The sequence below is a fragment of the Podarcis pityusensis genome, assembly GCF_964106645.2.
Source record: "Podarcis pityusensis genome assembly, chromosome: Z".
NCBI lineage: Eukaryota > Metazoa > Chordata > Lepidosauria > Squamata > Lacertidae > Podarcis > Podarcis pityusensis.
Window position 1 is genome coordinate 4,661,154 of NC_138044.1, and position 9,820 is coordinate 4,670,973.

The 9,820-nt window shown below is 45.6% G+C and overlaps 1 long non-coding RNA gene across 1 annotated transcript; it reads right to left on the reverse strand.

The window, feature by feature from the left end:
• LOC308468660 lies at positions 1 to 3,697 on the reverse strand. The gene is made up of 2 exons (XR_013981785.1): positions 3,494 to 3,697; positions 1 to 306 (listed from the first exon to the last, which is right to left on the reverse strand). It is a non-coding gene; the product is annotated as an uncharacterized lncRNA (long non-coding RNA).
• Between the last annotated feature and the right edge of the window lie 6,123 nt (positions 3,698 to 9,820).

Consider the following 9,820-nt stretch of genomic DNA (forward strand, 5'->3'; position numbering starts at 1 on the left):
TGAGAGTGAAACAGTTTGACTTTATTTCTGTGCTGAATCTGGGTCTGTTGTCCGTTCCAGTCCTTCTGTCTATGGTGAGTCCTAGATTTGAACACCTAAGTCTCTTGTTTAAACAGCGGGAATACAGGAACCTCTTGTTTAGGTCCAAAGACCGTTGTCAGGGGTACTTTGTCGCTTCTCCACCTGCTCAGTCTTGGATGGGTTTTGTTTTGGGGTGTGTTTCTTTTTGTTGTATTTGTTGTTGTTGTTGTTGTTGTTGTCATTGTCGTTGTTGTTGTTCTGTTTTGTTTTGTAGAAACCTAGACTCTATATGTAAATTTGGAGTTTAAAAAAGAAGAGGAGGATTAATATTATGGTAATCGTTTTATTCTATATAAGGAATGTAATATTAATGTAGCTGGGGCCGTACTGTAATGAACATTTTGGTGCCTGTTTTTTTATTTTATTTTTTATTTTCCATGTTTCGTAAAATATATGTGAGTCTTAATCAGTTTGTATTCTCTTTTTTTGTGGGGCGCGGGCAAAACACAACAGGATTCCTTCCCCCTACCTCCTCCTTCCTGAGATACCTCCATCCATTCCTTTTGATTTTAGTTTTTGGCCTAATGATACTTCACCCTCACAAAGCAGGTCTCGGCTGGAGGACCTTTTTACCACATGAGGACCGCTTTCCCTTTTGGGAAACCTCCTGAGAGGCACATGCTCTCATATGGGTGGGGCCCAGAAGCAAATTTTACCTTTGTACCAGGGTTACCATAATCAGGACACAAAGCTGTTGAGCTTATATTTATTTTTTCCCCCAAACCTGTTGAGCAAATGAAGTTTTTAGCTATTTTAAATGAAATTCGCCAAAAACAAATTTCAGCATTCAGCTATTTCCACCCGGACACTGTTTCCAACTGCCATATTCTGGCTATGTCTGGAAAATTCTGGGCGTATGGCAATCCTATTTGTACAGTAGGCTAGTTTCCTCACACAGCCAAACCCTCTCAGTATCTTCCATCTAGGAAACAGGAGGCATTATTCAGTTACTTTATTTCTTTGTTAAATTAATACATGACATAAAAACTAACAAAACAATAAACCTTCCCCACAGTTTAAAAGGGCATATATTGTTTACTCGGTCAAATGCCTGGTTATAAAGGAACATTTTTGCCTGGCATCTAAAGATATGTAATGAAGACGCCAGGTGAACTTCACTTGGGAGAGCATTTCAAAAAACACGGAACCACTGCAGAAAAGGCCCCTTCTTGTGTTGCCACCCTCTGGACCTCTCATGGAGGAGGCACACAAAGAAGGGCCTCAGAAGATGATCTCAGGGTCTGGGCAGGTTCCTTTGGAGAGAGGCGGTCCTTGAGGTAATTGTGTCCCTGAGCCGTTTAACTCTTTATAGGTCAAAACCAGCACTTTGAATTGGGCCTGGAAACTAAGTGGCAGTGAGTGCAGTTGGGCCAGGATTGGCATTGTACGCTCAAAACATTTTGTCCTGGTGGACAGCTTGGCTGCTGAAGCCCTACATACAACACATTGCAGTCATCTAGCCTAGAGGTTACCAGAGCATACGCAACAAGAGTTAGGCTATCCCTGTCCAGATGGGGGCGTAGCTGGGCCACCAGCCAAAGCTGACGGGAGGCACTCTGCACCCTGAGGCCACCTGACAGTGAAGGATCTGGGAGTACCCCCAAGCTACGAACCTGCTCCTTCAGAGAGAGTGTAACCCCATCAAGAGCAGGCGATCTCCCAGCCATTCGGTCTAGGGAACCACACACCAACAGTGCCTCAAGTCTTATCTGAATTGTGTGTCAGTCTGTTGACTCTCATCCAGTCCATTACCAAGAAGGCACGTCGGTTAGTGGGGGCTGAGGGATCTTCAGCCCCCCCAATTTTCAAGGAGGGGGCCATCCCCACAAAAAAATCCCGTGGTCCCGCTCCACCTCCTCCCTGCCAATGCTACGTGGGGAGAAGGAACCAAGAGCCCAGTTCTGTGCTCCCCATTCCCCACCCGGCATGCGAACACTGGCATTGCGGCAGCGAGGGTGGGATGCCTCTGTGTCACAGTCTGGCACATGAGCGTTCTCACACTTGGTGGGGGCACGTGCTGTGACCCCCCCCCCATGTGGGGGGCAAGTCGGTCCCCCTGATACCAAGGCAAGATAATGTTCCAGCATATCCAGTGTCTCACCGACAGATATAAAGGAGAAGTAGAGCTGTGTACCATTGCATATTATTGACAACGTACTCCAAAACATGGAGAGTTCCAGGTGGGCAAGGCCAGTGAGGCTGAGGAGAGTTTTCAGGGCCAGATGGAAATGCCTGTATTTGTACCCCCCACTGAGCCTGAGGCTTCCCCTCTCCTTTTTACCTCAAACCATCTCTCAACCCCAAATGGGCCTTCTTCCTGAAATGATCATAGACCCTTCTCCATCCCCGTTCCCTTTCGTCATACTCACTCATCCTTCTCCAACACTCATTTCCTCCCTGTTAGGGGACTCGTACACCTTCATGAGATCAACACTTCCTCTCTCTTTTGAATAAACATTTAAAGCTGGGACAGCTTTTTGTGTGGTTCTTTTTCCCTATAATGAGAAGGTGAGGGAAAGGAACCTAAGGAGGGAATGCATCGGTCCTTCGTCATCAGCCTGGCCAGCTCAGAACTGGTTTAATCCCAGCGCTCAACCCTGGAAATGTGGAGCAAATTAAAATAGGTGGAGACTACACACATCTGTTGAGTGCTTTTCTTTGCCACTGAGCAGCATAATTAATCCATTTTTTGTGGATTAACCATATTTTATGGATTAACCATCCATTAAACCAGGACTGTGGCCTTCCTGATGTCCTTGGACTCCAGCATCCATCACACCAGCCCAAGTTGCCACTGAACAGGGATGATGGGAATTGAAGTTCATCAGCATCAGGAGGACCACATGTTCCCCAGCCTAAGGTTTCCAGATTTTTTTCAATGAATCCGGGGACACTTTTCAACTTCAATGGATTTTGTATGAGGACTGATTTGTAAATCCGGGAACTGTCCCTGGGAAACGGGGATGTCTGGTACCCTTACCCTAGCCCTACATTAACCCAATGTGTACAAAACATAAACACAAAGTCACTGCCTCAGTAGAACCAGTTACTAAACATGACAAGAGCTAAAAACTCTAAGCAATGCACGACATTTGGGTTTTGCCACGTGCATGGTAATGGATTTATTAGACCTCTCAAGAAAGGTATTCAAAAGGGTCTCTGAAGGATCGGCATGAAGCCACTTCAGAAAGGGATTGATGACGTATTCTGCAACTCAGAGTGCTGTGTGGAGCCAGAAGCAAAGCCGGGCAGAGCAACGGGTGCAAATGCTGCCTTTAAGCTGTAAGCTACCGTATTTTTCGCTCCATAAGACGCACCTGACCATAAGACGCATCTAGTTTTTAGAGGACTCAAAGTTGTTGAGCTTACTTTGCAAAGGGAAAAAATCCTGTTTTTATGGGGTTCAACTCACAGTTCTGCAGCTTCTTTAGGAAAGGAAAGGGAGCCGTTTCTACAGTTTCCAAACAGATAATCTAATCAGCCAGTCACATGTCGCTGGGGAAACAAACAGCCTCCGTCTGCAGAACATTCAACAATGGAGGCCTGGGCAAGGGGGCAGGGCCAGAAAGGGAGCCAGCGACTGACCACACATTCACTCCATAATACGCACAGACATTTCCCCTTACTTTTTAGGAGGAAAAAAGTACATCTTATGGAGCGAAAAATATGGTAGCTTCCACATACACCCAGACAACCATCTCTGCCCTTCATCCAGGCAAGCAAGAGGCATGATCAGTGCTCAGGGACACATTCCAGCATAGGTGCTTGGGCCCACACAATAATATAATACAAAGTCCATGAAAAATGGCGGCAGGCTGCAATGGCGCTGCTTCCAAGAGAGTGAAGCAGTTCAGCTCTGCCCTCCTCAGCCAGCCTGTCTGAGCCCCTCCCCGCGGAAAAGGGTGCCTCGTTGGCTGTGGATAGGAGGCGTTGCCGCCACCGGCCACCACAACACGGACATGTGACGTCACACACCTGCACCAGGGAATTTACTGGGGGGTTAATGTTATTCTATTTGTTATATTTCTTTGTCTTCAATAAAACAAAAACAAAAAATCCGGTGGAGAATTTCTCCCAACAGATTCAATTTTGGATGCAATTTTGCATAATAATAATCATATAAATAAATAAATAAAATTATTTATACCCCGCCCTCCCCAGCCAGAGCCGGGCTCAGGGCAGCTAACACCAATAAAATCACAGTAAAAAACATAATAGGGGAAAAAGAAAAAGAAAAAAACAACAATTTAAAATACAGGTTAAAATGCAATAAAATATACATAATCTTGAAATCACTTCTCACTAATTTTGTATGTTATTTTCACTAATATATTGCTTTTTATGTAGGTTTTCTTTCCCTTAATGCAATTTAATTCAACTCAAAAGTATGGTAATCCTTAGATACATACACAGAACCTGTCCTTCCAAATTATATTATTATCGGGCTCACTTTACATTCCTCTGCATTCACAACAATTTATATCTGAACCAGCCATTAACCCAGACATTTAAAATTCCGGAGTGGTGAAATAACAACTCCCATCTTCACTACCTGTACTTCAAGGATTTCTGAATCATGTAACATCTGCAGAAGCAGCCCCTCTAGGAAAGCACAGGGAGCCTGACCACCCACCAGGGGGCAGCATATCGCTAGAAAATCCAGCCATGTTTTTCAGGACACTTTGTCAGACGTCTCACCAAATCTCTTAGTAACTTTCTAGAGATGCATAAAAATATGGATGGTGTCGGGAAAGCAGGCAGAGAAGCTGAACACGGGGGATATATACGGAGCTTTTTGAATTTAAAAGTGATGCTATAAGACTCAAAAAGAGAGAAGAAGTGGCAGGACTAGTCATAGATTGGTTCCAATATCTGCAAGTAAATGAGATTTTTGAGAAAGGATAAAGAGGGGATTTATGGAAGGTGGATCAGAATTTGAAAAAAATATATATATTAGGAAATAGCAAAAAATGAACATCAAAAATATATAAAATCCTATTAGAATGGGAAACGAAAGATGAATTAGTGGAAGCTGCAATGATACACAGGGTGTCAGATATTGGACATAATACTGAATTTTCGGCTTGGGAAAAATTGTGGAATAGGACAGTATTTATTTCAGCCTGTTATACAATCAAAGAGAATATTCAAAAAATGATATACAGATGGTATCTGTTGCGAGGTAAATTGGTTAAAATGTTCAAGAGAGGTTCCAATCTGTGCTGGAAATGTTCAGAGACAGAAGGCTCCTTAATACTTATGTGGTGTCACTGTATGTATGCCAAAAAAAATAATAAAAAAATTGGGAGATGGTATATGAAGAATTTTTTTAAATGTTCAAGCTCACATTTCCAAAAGAACCAGAAGACTTCTTGCTAGCAATAGTCATAGCTGTCAACTTACAGATTTGAAAATAAGGGACCAGCAGCCTCAAAAATAAGGGATCAGCAGCCCAAATAAGGGATTTTCCAAGCACAGGTATGTTCAACTTCTGAGCCCCTCCAAGCCAAAGGCAGAAAGCCCAGCCAGCAGCCAAACGAAGCCTCAAGCGGTGGTTCCCACAGCGCAGCAACCCGGCAAAGGGGATGCAGCAAGGAAAACCACCATCACCTCTCCGCTGGGAAGTGCTGAGCAAAGGCGAGTCCCCAGGCAATGCGGCCGATTTGATCAGCACAAGGCATGCAAGCTCCACCCCCCAGTCATTCTTAGACTCCTTATTGGGTAAGCAATGCAGCCAAGCAACACAGTTGGAGCCTCCCTCCTCCCTGGCCGGCAGGGAGGGAGGGAGAGGAGCTGCTTCCTTTGAAACCCAGGAAATTTAAGGGACATCATCTATCCAGGACAGCAGCGGGACATGACGCTGGGATAAGGGACTTTCCTGCCAAATAAGGGACGGTTGGCAGCTATGGCAATAGTAGGTCAGGAAATTCCAAAGGAAGTAAAAAACTTATTCCTATATGCAACAGTGGCTGCAAGAATAGTCTATGCAAAGAACTGGAAAGAAAATAATAATAATAATAATAATAAATTTTATTTATATCCCGCCCTCCCCAGCCGAAGCCGGGCTCAGGGCGGCTAACAACACTAAAATAGTGCAACATTATAAAAACATCAAAGAATTAATTAAAATCAAAATTGATGGCAACCATAAACTAAAGTATTGTAAAGATTGCCAAAGGAGGGAGTCAGGCTGCGCCCTGACCAAAGGCCTGGTGGAACAGCTCTGTCTTGCAGGCCCTGCGGAAAGATGTCAAGTCCTGGAGGGCCCTTGTCTCTTGTGACAGAGCGTTCCACCAGGTTGGAGCCGCAGCCGAAAAAGCCCTGGCTCTAGTTGAGGCCAGCCTAACCTCTCTGAGGCCTGGGACCTTCAAGATGTTTTTATTTGAAGACCGTAAGTTCCTCTGTGGGGCATACCAGGAGAGGCGGTCCCGTAGATACGAGGGTCCTAGGCCGTATAGGGCTTTGAAGGTTAAAACCAGCACCTTAAACCTGATCCTGTACTCCACCGGGAGCCAGTGCAGCTGGTATAGCACCGGATGAATGTGATCCCGCAGCGAAGACCCCGTAAGGAGTCTCGCTGCGGCATTCTGCACCCGCTGGAGTTTCTGGGTCAGTCTCAGGGGCAGCCCCACGTAGAGCGAGTTACAATAATCCAGTCTGGAGGTGACCGTCGCGTGGATCACAGTGGCTAGGTCAGGGCGAGAGAGGTAAGGAGCCAACTGCTTAGCTTGGCGGAGATGAAAAAATGCCGCCTTTGTTATAGCTGCAATCTGCGCCTCCATGGAGAGGGAGGTATCGAAGATTACACCCAAACTCTTAACGGACGGTGCTGGCACTAATTGCACCCCCGCAAGAGATGGGAGTTGCCCCCTCAATCCCATATCGTCCCGTCCCAGCCAGAGAACCTCTGTCTTCGAAGGATTTAACTTCAACCGGCTCCCACGTAACCATCCAGCCACAGCCTCCAAGCATCTGATCAGTGTGTCTGGGGCCGAGTCAGGATGGCCATCCATCAGCAGATAGAGTTGGGTGTCATCAGCATACTGATGGCAGCCCAGCCCAAAACTCCGGACAAGCTGGGCGAGGGGGCGCATAAAGATGTTAAAAAGCATCGGGGAGAGTATCGCACCCTGGGGCACTCCACACACCAAGGAGTGGCGGGATGACAGTTCCCCCCCAAGCGCCACCCTCTGTCCCCGACCAGAGAGAAACGAGCGCAGCCATTGAAGGACTGTGCCCTGGATCCCCACGTCGGCAAGGTGGTGGTCCAGGAGTTCGTGATCGACCATGTCGAAGGCTGCTGACAGGTCTAGAAGAATCAGCAGCCCCGACCCGCCTCGATCCAGCTGCCTGCGGAGATCATCTGTTAGGGCGACCAGAGCCGTCTCGGTCCCATGACCAGCGCGGAAGCCGGACTGGGATGGATCCAGAGCCGAAAAGATTACTCCAACAAAAGAAAAGTGATTACACAAATTAATAGAATTTGTGGAACTAATGAGTATGATGGCAAAAATAAGAAACCAGGATGAAAATACTGTAACATAAAAAGTGGGCGGGATTCCTTTCGATAATATTTAAAAAGAGATTAAAAGGTATTAAGGCAAACTTTCAAGTGGGAAAAAACTTGTGATCACCAGAGGGGGGGAAATAAAATCAATAAATGAATCTTAGGGATGTGAACGTGGAAAAATAAAGGAGATGTAGCAAATCAAAGAAAATGTCTTAGGAGGTCAATGAGGGATAGGTTGGGAAGTCTAAGCAGTATTAAGATAAGATGAAAAAAGGGTGTACAGCAAACTGTAAACTGAAAAATGCATTAAAAAGTTTATTTTAAAAAATGGATGGTTTGGGGAAATCAGGCAGAGAGATGTTCTTGTCCTTCTCCCATATAACACCAGAACCAAGCTGGACACCAGGAGGGTTCAGGAAAGAAAAATGACTTTCTTCAGTTCATAGCTGCTTCCAACTTTGCTTACTGAACATTCATCCTGATTTCAAAGACACTGATAACATACAGACAGGGAACTGTGGGAATTGTTTATTTGTAAAGAGTCTCCTAGTGGCTCTCACACCCTTAGCAAACTATAGTTCCCAACCAGTTTTCTAGCCAATCAGACTCTGCACAGAAACCTTTGGCTGAGCTTCACTCTTGACGTCACTTCCTCTAGCCAGTCGGTACTGTGCACGAAAATCTTTTTGCTGAGCTTGACTGCAGGAGAAAAACAGAGATTTGTTTGAACAGCAAATTATAAATACACTTCCAAAGCGGCCCCCTCACTCGAATAATCTGTTTGTGCAGTCTTAATTATATCCTTCTGACCCAGAGAAATTACTCTCAAGTATTTCACTGGACTCTTAAGTGATTGTCAGTAGTGGAGCTGGGGAGACTCAACTCTTCCTCATTTCCGCTTTATTTGGGTTTCTCTTCTCTTTGTGGTGATAGTAACTGGTTACCACAGAACTCTATATTTAGGTCTCGCTGGCCTCAGCTTCTACAAAACTGTAAAGAGACACAGTGTATCACACTTGATTCTTTCATTCAAACATATTTTGGAACATTTAGAGATTGCAGCAGCAGCAGCAGCGGAAACTTTCTGCTCTGGTACAGAAGGGCGATCCTGTACTTCGCCTTTGCAGGAAACTACCTTGGTATTATGCCCAGAGATTTTCACAGTGACATTGCAAACATGAAACAGCATGAACAGTCTGCTGGAAACCCAGGTTAGATAATGTTCCAAATGGACACCGTTGGCAGGGTCAAACAGCAATAAGGTGACCTTATGTAGACTACATGGGCAGAGTACTGCTCATTTTTGTCCTCTGAGCTGCATGCACTGGTAGACAACTATTTGACAGCAGGATGTGGGTTAGAAGTGTCATTCAGAACACCACTTGGCTGCTCTTTCGGCCCACACTGTTGCACATGTATTTATTTACATCAGGGGTGGAGAACTTTCTTGACCCAAGAGCCACATTCCATCTTGGACAACCTTCTAGAGGCTGCATTCCAGAGGTGGCTGGGGCCAGAGGCAAAAGCAGGCAGAGCAACAAACATATCCTCCCCCTTTGTACACCTCCTACTCTCACACACACCACTTGCTATATTCCAGACAGGTGAGCAAGACAGGTGATCAGAGTTCAAAGTCATATCCCAGCCTGCTCTTCGGCAAGATCCTTGGGGCGTGTATCTTGGCAGCTGACCACACCTCGCCGTTTCTCCGGAAGGCTTGCCCTCGCAAGTTGTGGAGGGCACACCTCTCTCCCTTGAAACAGGTCCAGGTTTTGCATATCTAAGCAGCAGGAAAATCACCCAGGCACACCCTGGAATCCTGACCATGGTCCACGTGCCCCGGGGCTGTTTTCCTCAACAGTGACAAAGGCCAACAAAGTTGTGGGTGTCTCTCTGGATGTTTGCTGCTGACCTCATACTTTGCCATACTTTGCCTTAAGAACTCCCGCGTGAGATTTCTGAGCTACAGTTTATCAGCAAGTTTGAGTCTATTCCATTTGGCCTCAGTCCAGATTATGGGTTTCTTGCCACACTACCAGTGTTAAATTAGTGTTACACAGTTCAAATGGTAAGTATCGTCTCTGATGACTTCTGTTGCGAAAGGATCCAAAAAGCAGTATCTTCACTAGGACCAAGCTGATTAAGGCAACAGAATGGCCAAATGTCTGAGTTCAGACTAGATGTTTATGTGTGCAGGGGGAGAAGAGTAAATATGCCATCATGGGGGGG